The sequence below is a fragment of the Polistes fuscatus genome, unplaced genomic scaffold (assembly GCF_010416935.1).
Source record: "Polistes fuscatus isolate 324 unplaced genomic scaffold, CU_Pfus_HIC Scaffold1, whole genome shotgun sequence".
NCBI lineage: Eukaryota > Metazoa > Arthropoda > Insecta > Hymenoptera > Vespidae > Polistes > Polistes fuscatus.
Window position 1 is genome coordinate 16,320,291 of NW_025112997.1, and position 14,326 is coordinate 16,334,616.

Here is a 14,326-nt window from a genome sequence, read left to right on the forward strand (position 1 = left end):
ACTCGGCGGTTAATTATACAGACATATAGTCGGTTGTTTTTCAAAGAAAGCCGATGTGAAAGAGTAAACGCGATTGTTTCTTCGGATCGTGGGAACGGCCACAGAGAGTGCGTGCGTGGGTGTTTTCTTGCTTACCCCGATGGCAACCGTCTTTCGATGGGAATCATTATGTTTTGTTTTCTTTTACTTTGAGAAAAGATCGATCTTAGATTATCGAAGACAACAACAAGTAGAACGTTACAAAAAGCATCTCGATTATTGAAAATTAAAATACGAAGAATTCGTATTCATGCTTATTATTATTTATAATCGTTCTAAAATAAAAGAAAAAAGTATAGGATCAGGGTGTTATTTAAAATTCTTTTTTCGTATAAGTATATATTTTATTTTATTTCTTTTCATTTCGAGAATAGATTGTAAAAACAAATGACAATTATTATAATTGTCATATAAATCATTTAAATATAATTAATTTTCTCATTGTACTCTGAATAATAGTATTTAAAAAATAAAAAGAAAAAAGCACATTAAAAAACAAGGATAACTTTTTTTTTCTTCCAAATCTTTCGCAAATGTAAAAAAAAAAAAAAGAAAAGAAGAGAAAAGGAGTCAATTATGTTCTGATTTTTTCTTTAAATTTGTTTCCACGGTCGATTTGGAGGTGTATCTTAAAATCGACGATGCTTAAAATCGAAACGGACATTTTAGGATCAAGTTATCGAGAAATTTCCGGTCATATTACTCACAGGATTTGAACGAGGTAACGGATTCTTGTCGAAAGGCGAAGTGAGCGTTTAATCGATGTAAAGATCTCTCTTTCTTTTTCTTTTCCTACATTTTTCTTTCTTCGTTGTACGTTTGACAGTCAGTCCTCGTGCTGTCAAAACGAGCGATATCGCAATGCGATCAACGAACGAAGAACGAACGCGATTGCTGAATTAATGCGGATAACGGAGTTTGTTCGTTCTCTTCGAGGATTATCGATATAACATAAGCGAATGGTCGACTTCGCACGTGTTACTTGTCTTCCCTTTTCCATTCTTCCGATGTAATTTTTCTCCTTTACTTAGCACTTTTAAATTTGATTTAAGTAGATAAAAATCAATACGGATTAAATGAAACATATTTAAATTTGCCATTATGCAAAATCATTGACGATAATAACGTAAAATACATGTATCTCGGTAATTATGATAGTGGATTAATTGTAAGTAAACAAAAATTCTAAACAATTTTTTTTTATTTTACAAATATTTTATGTTATAAAATAAATTAAAAAATCAATTTTTTTTTTCAATATTCTCACTTACAAGGAGACATTACACTGGAACACCAATGGATTTTTACGAGTTTTGGAATATGAGTAGTAAAAAGCAAATTTTAAAAGCTTTTTTCTCAAAATTGGCTGGCCAATGAATGAAAATACTTTACCACAAGAACACCTTAAAGGTATACTACTCATATACCAAAACTCGTAAAAATCTGTTGGCGTTCCAGTGTAATGTCTCCTTGTCAATCTACTGTCATAATTTTTTGTCATAATTAATATCATATGCCTTTCATAAAAAAATTCCTATATATATTAATTTAATAAGAAACTATAAACAAACACAAATTTGTTTTCAATAATAAAAAAACTAAAAACTACGTAAAATATACTATGCAAACAAGTACATGTTTTTAATAAAAGTTCCTTGGGTTGAGTGGAATATTTATCAAAGCTATAGACTTTGTTGTTTGGGTACAACATTAATGGGATAGAGATTGATGTATTTTTTATTTTTTAAATAGAAATCAATATTTTGAGTGAAACGAAAGTTACTGAGAATATCAATACGAATCTAACGAGTAAATACAGTGTACCTTTTCATCGATATTTTATCGAGTTATGACGCCTTGAAGTTTAACGAACTGTGTAATCGCAATAATCCTATGCTATCAAACGATCAATTCTTGTATATTAATTTATTTTTCAATTTCGTTTCAAGTAAAAGACAAAAAATTGTTCTGGATGGTTTTCTTTAGCTGATGATCCTAGGATGGAAGTAAATGAAGTTCGAATGTTCTTGAAATATATCTTAAAATGAGATAACATGCAAGAAAGAAGAAAGGTATAAAGGTATGTAGGAAACAGTAAATTGTTAATAATGTAATTATAATGTAAAACATTATTATAGAATAAATTTTAGATAATACTTTAGAATATTGATTAGTAAGTTTAGTTATGTTGTTATGATATACTTATTAGAAACCCTATCCTTACAATTATTAAGAGTAAGAGATTAATCAGTTAAGTGGCACATTTCTGTGATTATAAAAAATAATAATTAAATAATAATTTTCGTATTAACAAAATACATAGCACATAAAAGTTATCTACGAACTTATAAAATTTAATAACCTTTATTTAAATGTAAGATTTAAATTAAAGTGTATCAAATACAAAGAATATATTTTATAAGAAATATCGAAACACACAAATCGAATACGATAAATTTATAATGAAAGCATGAAACCTTAAAAAGAAGAAAGTTTGGATTGTCGAGAAAAATCAATATCGTCGCGAAGGACACGCCGAAACCAAGCTTTAACTAGAGAATAATTAGTTCTGTGATAAAAAAATATTTCTATAAATTTAAGAAAAAAAAACAATAATTAGAATATAAAAATAACTAAATAATTAGATAAGATTTTTTCACCTATGTTTGTTTTATATCTACATATTATAAATATATTTTATAATTAATATATTTTTCATCAAATATGTTTGTCAATACATATCAAATACGTCAGTGAAAGACTGAATATTTGGGTTTATTCTTGTACATTAATATTTCGGACATACACAAAGCTTCCATGTGAATCTTGACATTCTCCAATTTCGATCTTTCATGGTAACATATATATATCTACACAATTACCGACTGACGTAATTTCGAATAATCCAGAAGAAATATAGATTGCTTTAAATTCTGTTCATGATTATGAAGCCGTCATTTTCGCAACGAAATATTTATTTCTTCGATCGTATCTTCTTTTTGATCATCTCATCCGAAAGATTGAACTGACAAGAAAGAGAGAGGAGAAAATTAACGGATGGAGCTCATTTGATTTTTTGTCTTTCTCTTCAACTCGCATACATATATATGTGCCTACCATGTAAATAGAGACGAAGAAATACACCCGGGGCATTTTCTCGATTTTTACACCGATTTACATTCCATTGCGAAAGAAGCAAAGAGATAACTATAATCTCACGAACGAACTAATGAATGCCTTGACAATGTCACAGCCTTATCTTTCTCTCAAAATCAATGTTGATCGATCCCTATAATTTCCTTTTTTTCTACGATTTTGCCAATTTAATACAAAAAAAAAAAACGAAAGATAGTGATACCAGAAATATTAAATTATATTAAAAAAATAATTAAATATTAAAAAGCTTGATAAATAATAATGGGTAAGATTGGTTAAATATATACGCGATATTATTACGCGATACCTTTATTAACATAATAATAAAAATTAAAAAAAAGAATATATAAAATTAGAAAGTTAGTTAAATAATAATAGGTAATATAAATTAATAATTAAATGATATTATTACGATGTCAATCAATCTTTAACCTTCCCTTTTTCTCTAGGATTTTGCAAATTGGAAAAGAGAGAGATAATAATGTCACAAATATTAGGCTATAAAAAAATTATTAAATTTAAAAGCTTGATAAATAATAGTAGGTAAGATAAAATTATTCGATAATATTATTATAGGATAAATCAATTTAATGAATTATAATCAGCATAGATTAAAAAAAGAGAAATATTAACGAATGCCATTTACAAGAAATGGTAAAAAATAGAATCAAATTTCTATAGGGAAATAGAAGAATCAAGTGGTGATGATTTGATTTAATTTCCCAGCCATTGGGTTGAAGGATGCTTAATTCGCGTGAAACGTTCATCGCACTTGTTGAAAATTTAATCTTACCAATTTCGAAATCTACATCTATGAAAATTCATTTTCTGTTAGTAGAATTTCCATCCATTTTTCACGAATCGAGAATTAATCAACAAAGAAAGAATCTGCCATCCACTAAACTAACAGAAATTCATAGCAGCTATGATTTTATAATTTTATGATATTTTATACATTTGAATAAAATAAACGATGATTCTTTGTGCATATAAAATAAGTATTAAATATATATAGTAAGTATAGGGTTGTATTTCATTGTACACATATTTTATATCGGAATTTGTTAAATATTCATATTCCATAAATTTCACACGTGAAAAAATTTAAAAATATTTATTTAATATACGTATGTCAAATAAACTTGTTTTTAATATAAAAGATGATATGGGCGACTCCCTTTCTCTTTTTTTCTTTCCCTCTCTCTCTCTCTCTCTCTCTTTCTCTTTCACTCTCTTTCTCTTTGAAATAGAAGAAATTTCTTTTTTTGTAAACATAGTGATAAATATTAGTTATGTTTTAAACTATCAATCATATTTATATGTAACAGGTATACAAAAATTTGTAACTATACATACTTTAAATTATTTCTCTAACATGAAAAATAATTTAAATAATTGATTTTGGTTAAATAGTAATTATTTTGTAAATAAACATATAATATACACACGTATATATAATAAATATATATTTATTATGAAAAAATATGATTCATTTTCAATATAATAAAGTTCTATTGAAAGGTAGAAAATTTCGTACATAAAATTATCCGCTTAATTTTGCTAGTTATAAGAGCATTATTAATCGACAAATATAAAGCTTGTTACGTGGCATTCGAATCGATAATGAGATGGGATCCTTATTCTGTCAGCATGGAAGAATTCGAGAAAGCAGTTTCGAGAGAACGAGGTTACAATCGAAATGATGCGATATCGAGAGTGATTTCTAACGGAATACCTGCAAAGTCCTCTCGCCAAAGTAGATTTATGACTTTGTATACCTACTAATAGTTTTTACTGTCCAATTATTTCGATATCGATTAAAATCCGATTAATCGATATTTTAACGAAGTTATATGTTTGCGAATTTCGCGTTGATGCTAATTCAACTGGTTTGATTCAAATCACTTTTTTTGTAACATAAAATACGTGTTCCTATTATACATAAAATGAAGAGAGGTAAAGTGATATATCGTTTTATGTACTCTTCCGTAAAAGTATTTGAATGATGCATATCTACTTACAATGAGTCCTGATAAATTTTCCTACCGCTTATCGTAATACAAAATTGCAAATAACGTTTTTCCCAACATGTAATTTATCGCGAGTGCAAACGACGACTTTTCCTTGCTACGTGCTCTAAGCGTGTAATTTCCTCGTTTTAAAGTCGACTTACATTTCTGTATCTTCTTTCTTTACTTTATCTCATTGCAAATGTAAATAAAAGCATTCATTTAGATTTGTAAACGCAACTATTCATTTCCCTTTAACCATTTCTATTACTCGTTTATATATTATGTTTTTTAACCAAACAAATATTATATAGATAAACTTTGAAATATTTTAATTGCATTTAAAAAATAATTAGAATGTTTACTAACTGTTAAACAAATTACGATGCTATGATAGTAGCATAACGATAAGCCCTGTTAAATATTAATATCTATTAATTAAAATTATAAACAACGTACGATCGAATAGGATCGAACTAAATCATTTTTACAAAATAACTATAAAGTAAAATGAAAATAATTTGTCAAGTCAATAATCGATTGTAAAACTCCTTAAAGGTCAGGAGAGAAAGTTTAATTTGTTTGACGAATGTTAGGTCTTTCAACTAACTAATGTAAATCACACGATTATTTCTTTGAAAAGAAGTAAAGGAAGGATCGGGTGTGTTCACGATTCTTTCTTTGTTATAATTTACTCATAGTCGGGTCTCTTTTCACTGAACGAATGAAAGAACACGTGCGTAACGTCGTTACATATGTGGAGCGCGTTTTACACGCTTCGTATATATCTACCACGGAAGTTTCGAGAGAGCTGACAGCAAATATAACGTGTGGAATTTAAAAACTGCAATTGCGAAAAAATATTACGGTTTTAAATGACTACAACCCTCCATCCAACCCTATTCTTCTTCCTCCTCCTCTTCCTTTCCCATCTTTTTCCCTATCTCTTTTTTCTAGCAATTCAACTAATAATATGTTTAATAAATCGAACGATCAATCATATCAAATGTATTTATATGTTATTTATATAACGTAGTTTACGTATTGTAATGAACTATTCGATAAAATATATGAACAATCAATATATGTATCTAAAATTTAGATTCTAATAAGATAACAATTAAATAACATAAATATTGTTGCGTTTGTACGTTTGGAGAAAAATATTATGAGATATCTAAGTTTCTCGATACTATCCATATTTGCACCATGTACATATGTATACCAAACATAAATAAAATTTCAATCTAGGATATTCTCCATTACGGAAACAACTAGTTGTTTCTCTTTCTTCTCATATTTGTTTGTCTTTTATGAGGGTGTCTCATCTCTACGGATTCGATACAGGATCGCGTAACATGGTCATGGCGCCTATGTTAGAAAGTATACGTCACGATGAGAATTCACGATTAGAATCAGCAATACATTGTGTTTGCGAAAGGAAAGCTTTCGATGTTCGATATTGGAGAGACGATTCAAATCGTATAGCCGAGAGAGAGAGAGAGACTTAGAAAAATATCTGCAAACGTTTTCCAAAGAAAGATTCATTTCATTTATTTTAACTTTTTCCTCTAATCGTTTACAATTACAAATTTTTTATAAAAAACAATAAATATATTATTAAGTTATTCTAAGAAACTAAGAAGTATTCTTCTTATCTTATTAATATTATTTTTTTTATACTGAAAAAAATATTTGTAAAAATTAGAATATTTGCAGGTGATCAATAAGAAAAACAAATTGAAATATCGATTTCGTGAGAGAATTAATTCGAACAATTCGATTTATTCTAATACGAGAATATAAATAATATTTACATTACATTTATTAAATTGAAGAAAGTTATCTTTCGTAGATGATCAACAAAAAGATAAAAATAAGATATCGATTATGCAAAGGAGAGAATAAGTTTAATCAATTTGATTCATTTAAATATTAAATAATATTATTATAATTTTGATAAAAATTGAAAAATAAGAGAGAATAGTTTAACCAATTTGATTCATTTAAATATTAAATAATATTATTATAAGTTTGATAAAAATTGAAAAATAAGAGAGAATAGTTTAATCAATTTGATTCATTTAAATATTAAATAATATTATTATAATGTTGAGATAAAAATTGAAAAATAAGAGAGAATAGTTTAACCAATTTGATTCATTTAAATATTAAATAATATTATTATAATTTTGATAAAAATTGAAAAATAAAAGAGAGTAGTTTAATCAATTTGATTCATTTAAATATTAAATAATATTATTATAATTTTGATAAAAATTGAAAATAAGAGAGAATAGTTTAACCAATTTGATTCATTTAAATATTAAATAATATTATTATAATTTTGATAAAAATTGAAAAATAAGAGAGAATAGTTTAACCAATTTGATTCATTTAAATATTAAATAATATTATTATAATGTTGATAAAAATTGAAAAATAAGACATATTGATCTATTCAGAGAGATCAATTGTTTTGATAGTATATAATAGTACCTTTAAACGATGAGCAATAATATATAGGAACAAGATATCGATTTCGCAAAAGGAATAATTTAATCGATAGGATCGATCGACTCTATCTCAATTGCGTAGAAGCGAAGGGAAAACAGTTGTTGAGAAGAATTCTCTCACAGCTAGTTAGCGGCGAATGTGACTCACGTGGCTTTCAAGAAAGGCGATCTTAAATCTGTGTCACATGGTGTTACATAGAGAATTTTAGGCACGCCTCTTACTTGCTTGTTGCGTCAATACTCGGATACGATCCTTCAGGCTATACGGTAAGGTTTCTATTCGAACGTTAATTCATTTTTTTTTTTTTTTTTAAATATTTCCTATGTCCTACGTTAAATGCTACTACTAAATTCATATGGAAGAGTAGAAAACATTTCCTTTCGATCGACTCGCGATTCTTCGTGTGATGTTCAAAAGATTCGTGCTAAGAATAATTGATCAGAATCGTTTATGTCTTTCACACTTTGCAATCTAATTGATCATTATTAGATTTTTATACGTTTTTCTTCTCTTATATATTTTATTTATATAAAATAAAATGTATACACATACTATATATGTATTGTAAATATTTCTATTTGTTATACATTTATTTTATGAGATACGCGATTGTTAAATTTCATTTTATTTCTTATTTCTATTCATTATTTTATGTTTATGTAAAATATGAATCATAACATGTGTTCGCCTTTTGTTAAATAAGTTGTATATATTTAACATAATCAAATAACATATCGAATTTAATTTACATGTAATACTTAATTTATTCGTTTAATATCAGAATTTATAAACAAATAAATGATATTAATAATTATGATTACTATCTTGTCATTATTTTTGAAGAAAGCAACCAATTTAAATAACGAAAAATAGAAACTATTTTAGAAAATATTATGTTCGCTTTAAGTTTTATCTATTCGTTTCGAGGAAGAAACGGTCAGCGTATATAAGCAGCCAAGAGGACAGCTACTACTTGCTAATGTGACAGTTATCGGGTATAAAATGTTAACGCCGGCTGTGTTTCAATGTTCTTCAAGTCAAAAGTATACTTTCTAGTGTAATCTATGTTGGTTTTGTCGTTGGTTTTACTACGCATACAATAGAACAATCTCGTTTATTAGTAGAGCATAAAAGAATAGGAAGATAGAAAGAAAGAATGTATGTGATACGTATGTGTGTGTGTGTGTATGTGCAACGCAAACGCTGGTGTAAGATAACTTGCTAATTAGCGATTGCCGCAAATCCGATACTCGATATTTTAATTGAAGAGAAGTCTCGACGATAGTAATTCTTCGATGCGATGTACAATTGCTGTCAAATAATTTATTTCAAATAATCACCGGATCGGATAAAATCAAGAAAAAATATGAAAGGTTATTGAAAAATTTACCATAATGTATGAGATATTAAATATAAAAATAATTCAATTGATTTTTTATCTTATTCAGAAAATAAAATTATTAAAATAGGTGAGTTAGGAAATTTGGACGGGTTAGATCAATTTGATCAACAAGATCAAAATAACGTTCAAAAAGATTTTCTAACCCGTCCAAATTTCCTAAGACACCTATTTTAATGAAAATGATTGTTATATATTTTTTCATACATTTCCCAACATCCTATTCTTTATAAACTTTTTTTTACTAAAAATTTGAGTACATTGAAATAAAAGTTGAAAAGATTATTTTAAAGAGTTTTATATTATAAGCAATATTTATAATAAAAGCATTCAGAGCCGGTTCTGAGTTTAAACATAAAAGGGACAGACACCTAGAAGCGCAATAAATTTTTAGCACCAACATCGTAGAAAAAAGTAATTAAAAAGGGTCCAAGAGTCGTAGCGTTAGTAATACGAGCAATTCCCTCCAACAGTCGTATTGAAAAATTGTTTTTCGTATTTTATGTTTTCGATTTGCCCATTTGATTCTTCCTATCAGATATCGTATTATTTGAATAAAAATTTATAAAACAACAAAAAAGAAATAATCCAACGCTGTAAATGAAATTGATCTTTGGACAGTATATATTTTCGAATAGGTTCTAAGAATTTTATTCGTAAATATGTATTATGTATAAGGTTTTTTATTTCAAATATCCTATCATTCCAAATTTTAAAGATTAAATTTCGCAAAGAATTAAACTGTATATTAAAATGATATATCGATTATTTATTATTATGAATTATTAATTATGAATAATAATATTATTATTAATATAATCCAAAATCTATGAAATGGAAATCACATTATAGTGGATTAAACGATAATATCCCATATTTTACGAAGCAGAACATTATTACGTGTCCATGCAATTTAAAGGACACTAAAACACGTAGGTCTGCTTTTCATTCGATCAAGATGCACCGACCTCCAACACCATTATCTACGTAACACGAGAATCTTATGAGAATTCACAGGAAACCTGGTAATTCCGAACACAGACCGCGGTTAATGGCACTCTAGATTAAAATGTCTAACGGATATAGAGATAATGTTAGAACATTATTGTTCTAACTAAATCTTCACCGCACAATGATTTATATAAATATAAATAACATATTTACGTTTTCTGTGTCTATTTTATCATTTATAGGAACATAAAATATATTAAATTTTGTAATAATTATCCTCTCTAAATATAATAATTAAATTCTTTTTATAAGTAATATCAATTAACCTTTTAATACGTACAATAATAATTCACACTTTATGGGATTTTTAATTATTAGAAATCCCAAGTATACAGGGTGTTTCCTAACATTACAATTTCAAATAACTCGTAAGTTATTCGTTGTACAAAAAAATGTTTCAAACCAAAGTGGCATGGTATTTAGGGTAACATACAGTGCTATAATATATTTTTTATAATCTTCCTTTTTTATTGAGATATTAAGGTCACCTTCAATTTTTTAAATGGAATGTTTAATATATTCTTTCGATAATAATAATAATTTCGATAAATTATTAAATTTTACGTAAAAAAGCGTTATACAAAGTAGGACTTTTAAAGTGATTATTAACCGATATGGAATAAATATATATTGTTTGCATATATTTTTTATAGATACGTTTATTTTATATATATATAAGCATAAAATTATATCAAATCTAAATGTACTTGCGTTATATTCGAAGTACCATGACGAGTTAACACATTAGCCTTAGTTAAAAGATTAATAATTATCATTATTATTTGAATCGTTGAAAATCACGTGCAGCAATCACGATCAAATAAACAATTTATGATTTCGTTCTTGAAATATGAAATAAAGAAAGAGAAAGGAGAAGAGGGGGAAGAAAGAGAGAGAGATCTTAATCGATGAGAGCTAACTACCTGTAAGATATCCTTAATTATACGTAAAAGAAGGCGAGCAAACACGAGAGGAGTGTCGAAATGAGTACGAAAAATTGCAAAGGTAATTCCAGGCGTTATATCCGCGTCACGCCTCGTTCCATTCTCGATTCGTGTTACCAATCGATTTGAAAAGGCCTTTCGTATGCCAACATCATCCCCAGTAAAGATATGCCGGCATGAACGAGTTCGTATCATTGGTATCATTCTTTTTGTCATAAACGCGATCGCGCTTTTGACGGGAAATATAATTTGGGAAGGAAAACGAGGCTCGCTTGAGTATCATTCATCATAAACAATATGAAATATTATTTGCATATATTTTTTTATATATAGATATACGTTTATTTTATATATAATTTATATATAAGTATAAAATTATTTGTAATAAATATTTCTGATCCGCAAAGAAAATGTAAATATTATTTTATTTTAAATTGATACAAAATTTGTATCTGAAATCATAAATCAATTTCTATTAAATTATAAGTATGTAAGCATCTATCACATTATAAATTATTTATAAGATTCATTATTTTTTTCTAAAGAAAATATAGTTTGTTTAATTTATAAGTATTAAAAAATTGTGTTATACATTCGACATGCATATTTACTTTTTTATTTTGTTATATTATTAAGCTTTCATATAAAAGACAAATGAGACGTATTACTATGATTTATTAGCTCGAGTGATTTTGTAGCACGTGGCTAAGAGACTCGTCTCAACAACCGTTGAGAGTAAACTTTTAATTTTTCTTTTTTTTCATTTGAAGGATTCCAACTTTTATTATAGGATTGCATAATCGATACATTTAATCATTTTCGCTCGAGATTCTTCAATTTTTTTTTTTTTATTTATTTCTCGCTTTCTATTTCTATTTGATCATTACCAAATGAACAAATATTCTCCTCCATGTTACTAATTTTCTATAATTCTATAAATTTATAACTTAGATTAAACTTGTTTTTAACAAATCGTTTTATGCAAATACGAGTCTGTTAAATTCATTGATATTAAATCACTCTGATTGATTTCTTATTATAATTATCAATTTTTTATAGAATATTTTTTTAAATGCCAAACACACACCTTTTTTTCTTCATTTTCTTAAACATTCAATAAAATGATCTAATCAAACAGATAATCTAATTGGTTAATTAGGAAAATAAAAATGGTTAGAATCCGTGCTCGTTAAATCCTAATTATCATTAAAACGAAACTAAACGACTAATTTCTCGATAAGGATAAGAAGTAAAAGATTAGAAAATTGCACGATATCAATTTATTCAAATATACATTTCCGAATGATTAGTTAAACCAGGTCAAACGATAACGTACCTGATGAGAGTAAGAACCCCCCACGGATTTCTACCTACGATGCTCGAGCGCAAACAATCGTGGCAAACACCGAACGATAATTGTTGCGAAAAAGTTAACAAACAAAAAATGAACGCAAGAAATTTTTGCAGAAAAATTTTACTCATTTAAATTAACACATGATACCAAACCTTGTCGAGGCTACTTTCATAATAAATATAATTTATTCTATAAAAAAAAATTACTTGTGAAATAGGTACATATTTGTCGGAATGATTCATACATAAGTATTGTTTGACTATAATGAACTTACCTATACTAATACTCATATATATATGAACTTTATTATGTATGAGAACTAGTAAGAATTTTAATTATAAAATATAGTATTTATCGGACTGATTCATAAATAAGTATCGTTTTACTGTACTAAATGTATGTCTAATAACACTTATATATGTATTTATTGACCTAATAATTATGCAAGCTCTAGTATAAATTCTGCTTATAAAATATAGTATGAAGCCTAATTATTCAGTTGATTCATAAATAGTTGTAGTTCTAACGTAAATTTCTCAAATATTAATCATCGATTATCATAAACAAGTGTTCATTTTATTAGAATAATATAATAAAATAAAATAAAATACTGATATACACAAAATATTCCTATATAAAATATATATATTCAATACAAAGAAATCTGTACAAAATAAGAATCTAATTAAAAAAAAAAAAGGAAAAAAAAAATAAAAAATACTCATAGACTCACCTCGCTTATTTCCGCTTCTTTTTATTACGAATTGAAAGAACGTGTTGAAAGTCGTTGGAGTTTAGACGAAAAAACGCGCGGGAATCTTAAAAACTCCTTTGTATAAATAACGAAATAAATCTTCTCGTTTTCACACTATGCGCTACCCTACGACAACCAAATGTTTGTTGATTTATTTATTTTCCGTTAGATTTTTTTTTCTTTTTTCTTTTTGTACTCGGTCAAAGAAAAAGAAAGGAACGTAGTAATAGCACGCACGAAGTTTATAGAACTCTGATGGCAAAAGCACTCTCGAGAGCACTCGAGAGTAGTGAATCAGAAGCGTGCGCGACCGGACTGACTGACTGACTGACTGACTTCTATACTTCGTTCGTTCTCCTCTACTCTCTATCATCCTCTCTCTCTCTCTCTCTTTCTCTCTCTTTCTTTCTCTCTCTCGCACTCACACAGTAGTCTCTCTTTTCTTTTCTTTCACTCGTTCTTCTCTACTTTCCTCGTCGCCCACGTCTTAGTTATCGTTGTCGTTGCCGTTGTCTACGTCGTTGTCGTCGTCGTCTTCCTCGTTGCGTTCCATTCACAGAAGAGAATTCGTTCCCTTCCTTTCGTAGGACTAACATCGAAGCGCATGAGCACCTTTAAGAAATCTGGAGGAAGGGAGAAGTATAGTAGAAAGAAAAAAAAAAGGGATAAGAAAATAGACAAGTGTTTTATGATTTTTTTTATTACGATTTTTTATATTGGTGTTTTCATTTAATATTTAATTGTTTATTTATTTGACCGTTTAACTGTGTGTGTGTGTGTTCGTTGAGTATATTTTATATTTAATAATTTAATTGAAATGTTGATTTTCTTCTTCTTTTTTGTGGAAGTATTGCTATTACGATTTTTAAACGTTTTCAATATTTGAAACTCCTCAAAAAAACAGAGGTCACGCAGCTAGAGGACAACCTATGATAAGTATTTGTCTAAATGTTTTTTTCAATACTAATTGAGAAATAGTATTGGAAGAATGAGGAAGAATGAGTGACATTTTTTAGTTATGCATCTATAAGATTTTCTTATCGCAAATATAAATGAATTATGTAATATAATATAAAATATAATTATATACAGTTCTACTCTCTCGAATAATATAAACGTGATACAAAATATCTATGTGTTTAT

The 14,326-nt window shown here is 27.3% G+C and overlaps 1 protein-coding gene across 1 annotated transcript in view; it reads right to left on the minus strand.

The window, feature by feature from the left end:
- The window catches only part of LOC122514766 (guanylate cyclase 32E), a 28,924-nt gene extending 15,372 nt beyond the window's left edge, over positions 1-13,552 (minus strand). Inside the window, exon 1 of the mRNA XM_043631794.1 lies at positions 13,163-13,552. The gene's annotated coding sequence lies outside the window, so the exon portion shown is untranslated. The remainder of the gene's footprint in view (positions 1-13,162) is intronic.
- Between the last annotated feature and the right edge of the window lie 774 nt (positions 13,553-14,326).